The sequence below is a fragment of the Schistosoma mansoni genome, chromosome 4 (assembly GCF_000237925.1).
Source record: "Schistosoma mansoni strain Puerto Rico chromosome 4, complete genome".
Classification (NCBI taxonomy): Eukaryota; Metazoa; Platyhelminthes; class Trematoda; order Strigeidida; family Schistosomatidae; genus Schistosoma; species Schistosoma mansoni.
The window spans coordinates 14,713,803-14,728,284 of NC_031498.1; the positions used below are offsets into that span (position 1 = coordinate 14,713,803).

Consider the following 14,482-nt stretch of genomic DNA (forward strand, 5'->3'; position numbering starts at 1 on the left):
CACGTTGACGCGACAACAATCCTCATCCATCGAAAACACATTACACTTCAACAAACCATAACAACATTTCGCAACAGAATAATACACACTTCATAACACATCTACTCTCAATTTATACTATCGAACAAACTCACCTCATACTCATTGTCTCTTCGTCTCTCTACACACGGAATATTAGCCATATTGTCTACACACTCATCTCCCGATTACAACTGATCAACAGCACATCACGTATGTCCTCCCCATCACAACTCTTCACAACCGATCGATTCACGCCACATATCACAAGTTCATCAACACCATCCAACTAGTCTCATACATATGAGACTTTGTGGAAATCGTGCATCAACAACAAATCAAAAGTCCGTATCGTTCACAAACGAATAGTCCACTCGAACTCATTCCAAAAGTGAACGGAAACACGACACTCGTGGCTGACTTGATCAGATAGACGAAGAGACAACTGTCAACTGCATGATCATCAACTAGTCGACGAGGACTACCCATCAACCACATAGTCGCTCTACACGTTCGCAGTTGGCAAGCATGTACGTATGAGCCACAATCACTGACACATACACGTCTCTCCTCTCATCGCTCTACTATCAATCTACATGTAGACCAGTCACAAATGCTCGATCGAATTCAGAAGCGTGTCACCACAATGATATAGCCGACTTGGTTGGATAGCTCACTAGGTGAGTTGACTTGATTGTTTCTGTGACCGAGGTTCTACTGTCACTCCACACAAATCATGATTGTGTACAAGTCAAATGATTTCACAACACCGAGTGTATATACATTGTGTGGGTGAGATTTGACAATACACCAATACATCGAGGTGATAATGACAGCTAGTCAAGTGTATTATTGAACATGAAGGCGAATCGGTGGCGGATACAGTGAGATGAGAGTACATTATGGTTCACAATAGATGGATTCTCTTAGTTCAGGTATCACGATGTTGAGCACGATTGATTTCTTGGACAGTGAGATACTTGTGCGACCGTAACATTGTCTGTCGTGAACTGAATCAGGTTTTGCTTAATCGTCTCGTTCTGTAATAATTCTGGAGGTGAGTTCGACCCTGTGACATGTGAACAGTGGACAGAAGTGTTTGTGGTTGGTGTGTTTGAACAGTGTGGTCAACTGGTTCATGTTGAGGGTGGATGATTTGTTGTAGACGATTGACTGGTAGAGAACACACTGGTCAACAATGTCCACTAGAGGAGGACAGTTTGACATGTGCCGGTGCTGCACAGTCACTATTGAAACCGAGCTCGTGCAGCCAACACCATGGTCACGACAACCTCTGATAAACCACCAACACACTAGCAATAAATAGTGTCAACAATTTCAACAACACCGCACCCATCCAACGAGCTTCGACAATTAGATATGACCGTAGGCCGAACTACTGATTGCCCGATCACCGCACAATGCTAGTGCGCACGACACGCACGCAGATGGCAGTGAGCACACACTCACACGCACAGGATACTCAACCACATGGGACACTGATTGCAGACCTGAGGTTGATGTTGTGTACTCCACTAAAATCCGTGCTCCGGGAGAGGCTCGAACTCTCGACCTCCGCATTATAAGTACGGCGCTCTAACCAACTAAGCTACCGGAGCACGTTGACGCGACAACAATCCTCATCCATCGAAAACACATTACACTTCAACAAACCATAACAACATTTCGCAACAGAATAATACACACTTCATAACACATCTACTCTCAATTTATACTATCGAACAAACTCACCTCATACTCATTGTCTCTTCGTCTCTCTACACACGGAATATTAGCCATATTGTCTACACACTCATCTCCCGATTACAACTGATCAACAGCACATCACGTATGTCCTCCCCATCACAACTCTTCACAACCGATCGATTCACGCCACATATCACAAGTTCATCAACACCATCCAACTAGTCTCATACATATGAGACTTTGTGGAAATCGTGCATCAACAACAAATCAAAAGTCCGTATCGTTCACAAACGAATAGTCCACTCGAACTCATTCCAAAAGTGAACGGAAACACGACACTCGTGGCTGACTTGATCAGATAGACGAAGAGACAACTGTCAACTGCATGATCATCAACTAGTCGACGAGGACTACCCATCAACCACATAGTCGCTCTACACGTTCGCAGTTGGCAAGCATGTACGTATGAGCCACAATCACTGACACATACACGTCTCTCCTCTCATCGCTCTACTATCAATCTACATGTAGACCAGTCACAAATGCTCGATCGAATTCAGAAGCGTGTCACCACAATGATATAGCCGACTTGGTTGGATAGCTCACTAGGTGAGTTGACTTGATTGTTTCTGTGACCGAGGTTCTACTGTCACTCCACACAAATCATGATTGTGTACAAGTCAAATGATTTCACAACACCGAGTGTATATACATTGTGTGGGTGAGATTTGACAATACACCAATACATCGAGGTGATAATGACAGCTAGTCAAGTGTATTATTGAACATGAAGGCGAATCGGTGGCGGATACAGTGAGATGAGAGTACATTATGGTTCACAATAGATGGATTCTCTTAGTTCAGGTATCACGATGTTGAGCACGATTGATTTCTTGGACAGTGAGATACTTGTGCGACCGTAACATTGTCTGTCGTGAACTGAATCAGGTTTTGCTTAATCGTCTCGTTCTGTAATAATTCTGGAGGTGAGTTCGACCCTGTGACATGTGAACAGTGGACAGAAGTGTTTGTGGTTGGTGTGTTTGAACAGTGTGGTCAACTGGTTCATGTTGAGGGTGGATGATTTGTTGTAGACGATTGACTGGTAGAGAACACACTGGTCAACAATGTCCACTAGAGGAGGACAGTTTGACATGTGCCGGTGCTGCACAGTCACTATGAAACCGAGCTCGTGCAGCCAACACCATGGTCACGACAACCTCTGATAAACCACCAACACACTAGCAATAAATAGTGTCAACAATTTCAACAACACCGCACCCATCCAACGAGCTTCGACAATTAGATATGACCGTAGGCCGAACTACTGATTGCCCGATCACCGCACAATGCTAGTGCGCACGACACGCACGCAGATGGCAGTGAGCACACACTCACACGCACAGGATACTCAACCACATGGGACACTGATTGCAGACCTGAGGTTGATGTTGTGTACTCCACTAAGATCCGTGCTCCGGGAGAGGCTCGAACTCTCGACCTCCGCATTATAAGTACGGCGCTCTAACCAACTAAGCTACCGGAGCACGTTGACGCGACAACAATCCTCATCCATCGAAAACACATTACACTTCAACAAACCATAACAACATTTCGCAACAGAATAATACACACTTCATAACACATCTACTCTCAATTTATACTATCGAACAAACTCACCTCATACTCATTGTCTCTTCGTCTCTCTACACACGGAATATTAGCCATATTGTCTACACACTCATCTCCCGATTACAACTGATCAACAGCACATCACGTATGTCCTCCCCATCACAACTCTTCACAACCGATCGATTCACGCCACATATCACAAGTTCATCAACACCATCCAACTAGTCTCATACATATGAGACTTTGTGGAAATCGTGCATCAACAACAAATCAAAAGTCCGTATCGTTCACAAACGAATAGTCCACTCGAACTCATTCCAAAAGTGAACGGAAACACGACACTCGTGGCTGACTTGATCAGATAGACGAAGAGACAACTGTCAACTGCATGATCATCAACTAGTCGACGAGGACTACCCATCAACCACATAGTCGCTCTACACGTTCGCAGTTGGCAAGCATGTACGTATGAGCCACAATCACTGACACATACACGTCTCTCCTCTCATCGCTCTACTATCAATCTACATGTAGACCAGTCACAAATGCTCGATCGAATTCAGAAGCGTGTCACCACAATGATATAGCCGACTTGGTTGGATAGCTCACTAGGTGAGTTGACTTGATTGTTTCTGTGACCGAGGTTCTACTGTCACTCCACACAAATCATGATTGTGTACAAGTCAAATGATTTCACAACACCGAGTGTATATACATTGTGTGGGTGAGATTTGACAATACACCAATACATCGAGGTGATAATGACAGCTAGTCAAGTGTATTATTGAACATGAAGGCGAATCGGTGGCGGATACAGTGAGATGAGAGTACATTATGGTTCACAATAGATGGATTCTCTTAGTTCAGGTATCACGATGTTGAGCACGATTGATTTCTTGGACAGTGAGATACTTGTGCGACCGTAACATTGTCTGTCGTGAACTGAATCAGGTTTTGCTTAATCGTCTCGTTCTGTAATAATTCTGGAGGTGAGTTCGACCCTGTGACATGTGAACAGTGGACAGAAGTGTTTGTGGTTGGTGTGTTTGAACAGTGTGGTCAACTGGTTCATGTTGAGGGTGGATGATTTGTTGTAGACGATTGACTGGTAGAGAACACACTGGTCAACAATGTCCACTAGAGGAGGACAGTTTGACATGTGCCGGTGCTGCACAGTCACTATTGAAACCGAGCTCGTGCAGCCAACACCATGGTCACGACAACCTCTGATAAACCACCAACACACTAGCAATAAATAGTGTCAACAATTTCAACAACACCGCACCCATCCAACGAGCTTCGACAATTAGATATGACCGTAGGCCGAACTACTGATTGCCCGATCACCGCACAATGCTAGTGCGCACGACACGCACGCAGATGGCAGTGAGCACACACTCACACGCACAGGATACTCAACCACATGGGACACTGATTGCAGACCTGAGGTTGATGTTGTGTACTCCACTAAGATCCGTGCTCCGGGAGAGGCTCGAACTCTCGACCTCCGCATTATAAGTACGGCGCTCTAACCAACTAAGCTACCGGAGCACGTTGACGCGACAACAATCCTCATCCATCGAAAACACATTACACTTCAACAAACCATAACAACATTTCGCAACAGAATAATACACACTTCATAACACATCTACTCTCAATTTATACTATCGAACAAACTCACCTCATACTCATTGTCTCTTCGTCTCTCTACACACGGAATATTAGCCATATTGTCCACACACTCATCTCCCGATTACAACTGATCAACAGCACATCACGTATGTCCTCCCCATCACAACTCTTCACAACCGATCGATTCACGCCACATATCACAAGTTCATCAACACCATCCAACTAGTCTCATACATATGAGACTTTGTGGAAATCGTGCATCAACAACAAATCAAAAGTCCGTATCGTTCACAAACGAATAGTCCACTCGAACTCATTCCAAAAGTGAACGGAAACACGACACTCGTGGCTGACTTGATCAGATAGACGAAGAGACAACTGTCAACTGCATGATCATCAACTAGTCGACGAGGACTACCCATCAACCACATAGTCGCTCTACACGTTCGCAGTTGGCAAGCATGTACGTATGAGCCACAATCACTGACACATACACGTCTCTCCTCTCATCGCTCTACTATCAATCTACATGTAGACCAGTCACAAATGCTCGATCGAATTCAGAAGCGTGTCACCACAATGATATAGCCGACTTGGTTGGATAGCTCACTAGGTGAATTGACTTGATTGTTTCTGTGACCGAGGTTCTACTGTCACTCCACACAAATCATGATTGTGTACAAGTCAAATGATTTCACAACACCGAGTGTATATACATTGTGTGGGTGAGATTTGACAATACACCAATACATCGAGGTGATAATGACAGCTAGTCAAGTGTATTATTGAACATGAAGGCGAATCGGTGGCGGATACAGTGAGATGAGAGTACATTATGGTTCACAATAGATGGATTCTCTTAGTTCAGGTATCACGATGTTGAGCACGATTGATTTCTTGGACAGTGAGATACTTGTGCGACCGTAACATTGTCTGTCGTGAACTGAATCAGGTTTTGCCTAATCGTCTCGTTCTGTAATAATTCTGGAGGTGAGTTCGACCCTGTGACATGTGAACAGTGGACAGAAGTGTTTGTGGTTGGTGTGTTTGAACAGTGTGGTCAACTGGTTCATGTTGAGGGTGGATGATTTGTTGTAGACGATTGACTGGTAGAGAACACACTGGTCAACAATGTCCACTAGAGGAGGACAGTTTGACATGTGCCGGTGCTGCACAGTCACTATTGAAACCGAGCTCGTGCAGCCAACACCATGGTCACGACAACCTCTGATAAACCACCAACACACTAGCAATAAATAGTGTCAACAATTTCAACAACACCGCACCCATCCAACGAGCTTCGACAATTAGATATGACCGTAGGCCGAACTACTGATTGCCCGATCACCGCACAATGCTAGTGCGCACGACACGCACGCAGATGGCAGTGAGCACACACTCACACGCACAGGATACTCAACCACATGGGACACTGATTGCAGACCTGAGGTTGATGTTGTGTACTCCACTAAAGTCCGTGCTCCGGGAGAGGCTCGAACTCTCGACCTCCGCATTATAAGTACGGCGCTCTAACCAACTAAGCTACCGGAGCACGTTGACGCGACAACAATCCTCATCCATCGAAAACACATTACACTTCAACAAACCATAACAACATTTCGCAACAGAATAATACACACTTCATAACACATCTACTCTCAATTTATACTATCGAACAAACTCACCTCATACTCATTGTCTCTTCGTCTCTCTACACACGGAATATTAGCCATATTGTCCACACACTCATCTCCCGATTACAACTGATCAACAGCACATCACGTATGTCCTCCCCATCACAACTCTTCACAACCGATCGATTCACGCCACATATCACAAGTTCATCAACACCATCCAACTAGTCTCATACATATGAGACTTTGTGGAAATCGTGCATCAACAACAAATCAAAAGTCCGTATCGTTCACAAACGAATAGTCCACTCGAACTCATTCCAAAAGTGAACGGAAACACGACACTCGTGGCTGACTTGATCAGATAGACGAAGAGACAACTGTCAACTGCATGATCATCAACTAGTCGACGAGGACTACCCATCAACCACATAGTCGCTCTACACGTTCGCAGTTGGCAAGCATGTACGTATGAGCCACAATCACTGACACATACACGTCTCTCCTCTCATCGCTCTACTATCAATCTACATGTAGACCAGTCACAAATGCTCGATCGAATTCAGAAGCGTGTCACCACAATGATATAGCCGACTTGGTTGGATAGCTCACTAGGTGAGTTGACTTGATTGTTTCTGTGACCGAGGTTCTACTGTCACTCCACACAAATCATGATTGTGTACAAGTCAAATGATTTCACAACACCGAGTGTATATACATTGTGTGGGTGAGATTTGACAATACACCAATACATCGAGGTGATAATGACAGCTAGTCAAGTGTATTATTGAACATGAAGGCGAATCGGTGGCGGATACAGTGAGATGAGAGTACATTATGGTTCACAATAGATGGATTCTCTTAGTTCAGGTATCACGATGTTGAGCACGATTGATTTCTTGGACAGTGAGATACTTGTGCGACCGTAACATTGTCTGTCGTGAACTGAATCAGGTTTTGCTTAATCGTCTCGTTCTGTAATAATTCTGGAGGTGAGTTCGACCCTGTGACATGTGAACAGTGGACAGAAGTGTTTGTGGTTGGTGTGTTTGAACAGTGTGGTCAACTGGTTCATGTTGAGGGTGGATGATTTGTTGTAGACGATTGACTGGTAGAGAACACACTGGTCAACAATGTCCACTAGAGGAGGACAGTTTGACATGTGCCGGTGCTGCACAGTCACTATTGAAACCGAGCTCGTGCAGCCAACACCATGGTCACGACAACCTCTGATAAACCACCAACACACTAGCAATAAATAGTGTCAACAATTTCAACAACACCGCACCCATCCAACGAGCTTCGACAATTAGATATGACCGTAGGCCGAACTACTGATTGCCCGATCACCGCACAATGCTAGTGCGCACGACACGCACGCAGATGGCAGTGAGCACACACTCACACGCACAGGATACTCAACCACATGGGACACTGATTGCAGACCTGAGGTTGATGTTGTGTACTCCACTAAAATCCGTGCTCCGGGAGAGGCTCGAACTCTCGACCTCCGCATTATAAGTACGGCGCTCTAACCAACTAAGCTACCGGAGCACGTTGACGCGACAACAATCCTCATCCATCGAAAACACATTACACTTCAACAAACCATAACAACATTTCGCAACAGAATAATACACACTTCATAACACATCTACTCTCAATTTATACTATCGAACAAACTCACCTCATACTCATTGTCTCTTCGTCTCTCTACACACGGAATATTAGCCATATTGTCTACACACTCATCTCCCGATTACAACTGATCAACAGCACATCACGTATGTCCTCCCCATCACAACTCTTCACAACCGATCGATTCACGCCACATATCACAAGTTCATCAACACCATCCAACTAGTCTCATACATATGAGACTTTGTGGAAATCGTGCATCAACAACAAATCAAAAGTCCGTATCGTTCACAAACGAATAGTCCACTCGAACTCATTCCAAAAGTGAACGGAAACACGACACTCGTGGCTGACTTGATCAGATAGACGAAGAGACAACTGTCAACTGCATGATCATCAACTAGTCGACGAGGACTACCCATCAACCACATAGTCGCTCTACACGTTCGCAGTTGGCAAGCATGTACGTATGAGCCACAATCACTGACACATACACGTCTCTCCTCTCATCGCTCTACTATCAATCTACATGTAGACCAGTCACAAATGCTCGATCGAATTCAGAAGCAAGCTTTTTGCTTCTAACACCATCGTTATGACTTCTCTTGATGAACTGTGAACACACTTTTTTCGTGTTCACAAGAATATATGTGCTTGATCAGGATTTATAGGTAATTGTATTGTTGAGCATTTTGTGGAAGCCATACTGGATTCTTTAATCCGTGTTTACTCAATTAATTTATCTTTCATTTATCTTTATGTTTAATACTACTTCTTTTCTTCGCTCTGCTTTTTTGTTTTGGTTTAACTTTTCAGGTTACTCTTCTTTGAGTTGTGCATATCTTTCCTTGCCTATTACACTCTGTTCTATTAGTTCACTTATTCATTTCTTCGGGATTTTCCTCTGTTTTTATTCGCTTTATTCGTTAATTTCTATTTCGTTTGGATTTTTTGGTTTAATTTACTTCCAAATTTGTACTACTTGTTAGTAGTGTATATTTTTACCACACATATTATTTCTGTTCTGTCTTTGTGTCTTCTTGTCCTACATGTGTCCGTTTTCACTGATCTTTTTTGTTGCACTGCGGTAGTTTTCTATTCTACGAAGTTCTTCTTTCTCAATATTTCCTTATTTCTACTGGTGACAGATGTTCTTCTAGTTTTCTGTACACTGATTTATGTTATTTTTCGCTTCTGTTATTGTTTTCCGTAGTTTCAATGAATATACATTATTTTATTCTGGATATTTTTCCCACGCAGAAACGATCATTACGGTTTGATAAATATTCCTTTGAACCTTAAGAATTAGTCAAGTACATGTCCTTATTTTTTTCATCGTTTTTTCTCTTATTCGCAGCAATCTTTTTTTGTGGTGATATAGTTTCTTATCGTAACTTGTTGATAGTTATTGTTTGTAGTTTACGCAATGAATAGGTTGCAAAACTCTTTAACTAAATATCTAACCCGGTACCTATTCTAAATTTTATACATATTTCCATAAAGTTGTGAAAAATAATAGCTTTTTCTTATCACCAGTTGATTTATGAATGTTCTCATTTTGACTTGATGACTTTTATTGATGCAATGGAACGTTTAATCGTCATCAGTGTCTAAATATCTTTAACAAATTCATTAAAGCAGTTATTATAGTTTAAATTACTTTTATACACAGAAATTCGAGGTTCACAGGAGTTGATTCTGTGGTTTTTTATTGACTGGCGTATGACTAATATCAGTCTTCTCAGCCTGTTTTGCCTATATCTAATAATGGCGTTTCAAACGAATTGCCACACCTTCACTGTTTGCGGCAATATGCAAAATATAATTTCATACAGCAATAGAGTTCTGAAGTAAGGAACATTTAGAACGCTTTTATAATATACTGCTATCTAAATTCACTTGACTAGTCTATGTTCAATAAATGTGGTAGTAATATTTTACATTAAATATGATTTAACAACCATGAAAATACTGAAATCTTCTCAAAACCCTTTCTGAACAACTATATTTGTTGATCAATAGAAAGATATAATGTTCCATAACCAACTATTAGCAATCTGTTCAGACAAATTATAATCTGTATACTTACAATTAAATCACAACTTTTTTTAAAATTTCACTTATAAGTTAAAGAAAGAAAACAAAACTCTTGAATAGTTTATAAAGAATTTCTTTCTATAAATAATTTCATTTCCATTCGAATTTATTTTCTATTTATGATTAATCTTTTCTACTTCAATGAAAAAAAGTCATTTTTCTAGTTTTGTTATTATTATTTTTTTCTTTCTATGTATGTAAGTATGTATGTAACAAAATTATTTAATTGATTCTTTATAAAAACATTTAATTTGACTATTTTTTCGGTAATTGGAATAATATGTCCGATCAATAAGACAAAAAAGAAGTGATATTTCTTACTACTTAAAGAAGAAATTTGTCAAAAATTTAACATTACAACTATCAACATAACTTGATTTTTATTTATTATATGATTTCCAATAAAAGAATTTCGTGATTAAATGGTAAAACTTTTTTCTTTTTTTGAATAACTTGGACTTTTACCCTTTTATATACTCATTTGTCTACACTACTCAGTCTAGTTTAAGAAACCTGAAAGTCATCGTTCATAACTCGTTATATCAGAAAATTATAATCAATTAACTGGTTACATTGTGTTAAACAATAAATTAGTCTAACATTGGATTAAATAGGAACAATATGTTTGTAAAATCTCAGCGAATGAATTATAATTCCTTGAAAAAGCTTGGACCAGATTGCCAGGCGAAACGTTGGATTTACTTCAAATTTATTCGCTGAGATTTTACAAATATATTATTCCTATTTAATGTCTTACATCAACTCGGCGCTCAAATACTGTGAAACAATTTGCTCTAATCTAAACGAAAGTTTTTATGAACTAACATTGGATTATTTAAGTTAGAAGGAAGTGAAGTATTTATATTCTTTTACTGTGAAAACAAATAAATTATGATTTATTTTTCAGAAAAAGTCTTTAGATATTACAATGATGGTTCCCGTTTGGTGATTGTAATTTTTATCAATATGTTAAATAAAACTTATTTCCTTTCCGAAAATTCCTTCCATTTCTGTAATTTTAGCATATTAATCTAAGGGTTTGAGTTATCCTGTTGTTGATATTATTGATTGAATCTTGGTCACTATTAGTTGACTAACTTTCATGCTTTGTGAATCTCCTCGATAAATTCATTTTATCTCAAGTTTAATAGAAGATATGTACTATGGCTGGTAGTGGAATCCAGCACTCCCAACCAAACCCACCTCTTCAAGTTTATGTGTTGAAAGTATTTAGAACATATGTTATAGACGATAAGCTATTTCTATTTAGTATCAGAGAAATTTCATTCTTCATGAATCCAAGTTTTTCTAATACTAATTGAATAATTGATAAACTTAGTTATATCATGCGGCATTATATAAAAGTTAGACATATTATGAAAATTTAATTGTATTTCAGTCTATCAGTAATGAAAATTATTACACCAATATTATTAATAATGTTAGAAATATCATTCTATAGAGTTTTACAATGTAAATGAATAGTTCATATAAAATCTACAAAACAAAAACATTCAATAAATCATTTTTTTGTAAAAAAAAAAGGATTAAAAGATGAGGCGAAACACTAACATAAAATTATGAACAAGGGGTGTATATTGTGTCATTGTGTGAAAGACAAAATAAAAGTTGTTTATTTTACTTACTATCAAAAAGTGTTCATATTGATTAGAACGTTTTTTGACAGAATGTTTAGTTGGTGAATTAACAAGTGCATTCAAATAACTATGTGCTTTTATGTGTCGATGAGTGTGTAGTGGAGGGAATGTACAGATCCAAGATACAAATGAAAAGTTGAATAATAAATCTACATTAAATGCTTTACTGAGTAATCACATCACCGTAATACATAAAATGGGATACTTTCAAGAAATGAAAAAATGATTAAAGTTGGAGTGTATGATTATACATTATGCACATTGACAGTCATGAATATTATTCTGATCTGTTATTAAAACTGTGCCTAAAATGAAATGATTAGAAATTCGAAAAATTAACTTTGTTTACCAACGAATAAAATAACAGTATTTTTTGTGCTAATTTTCTAATATTGTTGGAAGAAATCTGTTGCCTTCTCTGGGCATAATAATTCAAATATAATTTATAAAATATTTTCGACGAGCACGATTAGAATAAAAAATTTGACATGCTTACTGAGAACTTTATTTAAGATGTAATATGAATAGACGAACAATTACTAGATTTAGACGATTGAATTTTAGGTTGCATGCAATCATGACGCCTTGTATACTCACTGACTATAAATTTGATATAAAACTACTGTATACGTTTTAATTCTGGAACTCAAAACAATTTTCAACCAACACCAAGATCAGAACTTTCAATACAAATGTCAAGACAGTTCTACTGTATTGGACGGAAACTTGGGGAACTACGAAAGCCATCATCCAGAAGATACAAGTGTTTGTTAACAGTTGTCTACACAAGATACTTCGGATCCGTTGGCCAGACACTATCAACAACATTCTACTATGGGAGAAAACAAACCAGATTCCAGCGAAGAAATCAGGAAGAAGCTCTGGAAGTGGATAGGACACACATCTAGGAAATCACCCAACTGCGTCACATGACAAGCCCTCACGTGGAATCCTGAAGGCCAAAGTAAAAGAGGAAGACCAAAGAACCCATTACACCGAGAAATGGAGACAGACGTAAGAAGAATGAACGAAAATTGGATAGAACTAGAAAGGAAGGCCCAGGACAGAGTGGGTTGGAGAGTGCTGGTCGGCGGCCTATGCTCCATTGGGAGTAACAGGCGTAAGTACATAATACATTTTAATACACCAGAAGTAAAAGGAGAAAAGCAGAAGATGCATTAAAAGCCGTCAAATCATCTAACTGAATAATAATTACATTTTTCGAGCAACCAATAATTTTGAAAACACTGTTCATTTTCAAAGTGAATGGAGTCTAAGATAAACTTCTTAAAAAGTATGTATCACTGACACTTTCTGATGAAGCAATGGAACGATTATTATTTAAAGGTCTTGGACAGAAATTCGCAGATTAGTTCTTCAAATGTCTCTTGTATAAGTATCATATTATCCTCTTCTAAGACATTTTAAGAAGGCTAAATTTGTTTGAGTTTCCTACTGCTCATTATTTAAGAATATTTTCCATGTATTTTTGGAATTTCAGACTGACTGATAATATCAAAAATATTCCTTAACCTTAGTTTTCAAATAAATGTATACAAATATTGAACTGTATATTTGTAACTGACAATAATATTTCCAACGGTTTCACAAAAAATAAGAATATCAATTTTTTTGAAAGAGCCACTCGTACGCAATGAATAATAATAAGTATCGAAGTTTTGTCGAATTTGATCACATTTTGTCAAGAAGCATTTCAAAGTAATACCATTGGCAGTCTGTAACCTAATTAAAGTTTTATATACTTAGTGTAAACTGGTTTAGAGTCATAAAATAGTAACTGTTTCACAGCTTTTACCCATTTAAAGTTATTAATAGGAATACAGTTTATAAGAATAAACTGTTGTGGAAGTTACTCTACATTCTCAAAGCAACATTCATCCTTATAGACCCTAAAATTATACTTAGTTATAAGTTGAATTCTCTAAACAAGTTTTGCAAGAATACCATAGAAAGAGTTCTTGCAATAAATTGAGAGGGATTATATAAATTGAGGCAAACCATATCAACTGTTGTAAATTGTCACACCTTTCTAACTCACTCACTAATGGTTCATCAAGAACAATCTACATGTTTATAGTATTAGACCAATAACTATTAGTAGAGTAAGTAACAGAAACCAGTAACCTGTTTAACACAATACTAACTGAAAAAATTGATGTAAAACAAAAGTATATTTGATAGACTGAAAGATTTAATGTAAAATCTGTTCTTGTGACCGCTTCAGCGCACAATAAGCTTTTTTATGCTTTCATTCTTCCTTATTTATGTGAATTGACTTCAGACAATGTAAGATTAGTACACGAATGAGTTAGCAAAGGTGGTCCATTTTAAAGGAGCAGAGGTATATTTAAAGCAAATCAGTAATAAAATGCAATAAATTAAAAATAACAAATATAGGCAACAGCGGATAAGGATATGCAAGAATACAATAATAATGTTTGT

The 14,482-nt window shown here is 38.7% G+C and overlaps 1 non-coding gene across 1 annotated transcript; it reads right to left on the bottom strand.

The window, feature by feature from the left end:
- Nucleotides 1-8,106: 8,106 nt before the first annotated feature.
- On the bottom strand, nt 8,107-8,179 carry Smp_tRNA_01649_Ile_TAT.1.1. Its single transcript has one exon. It is a non-coding gene (tRNA).
- Between the last annotated feature and the right edge of the window lie 6,303 nt (nt 8,180-14,482).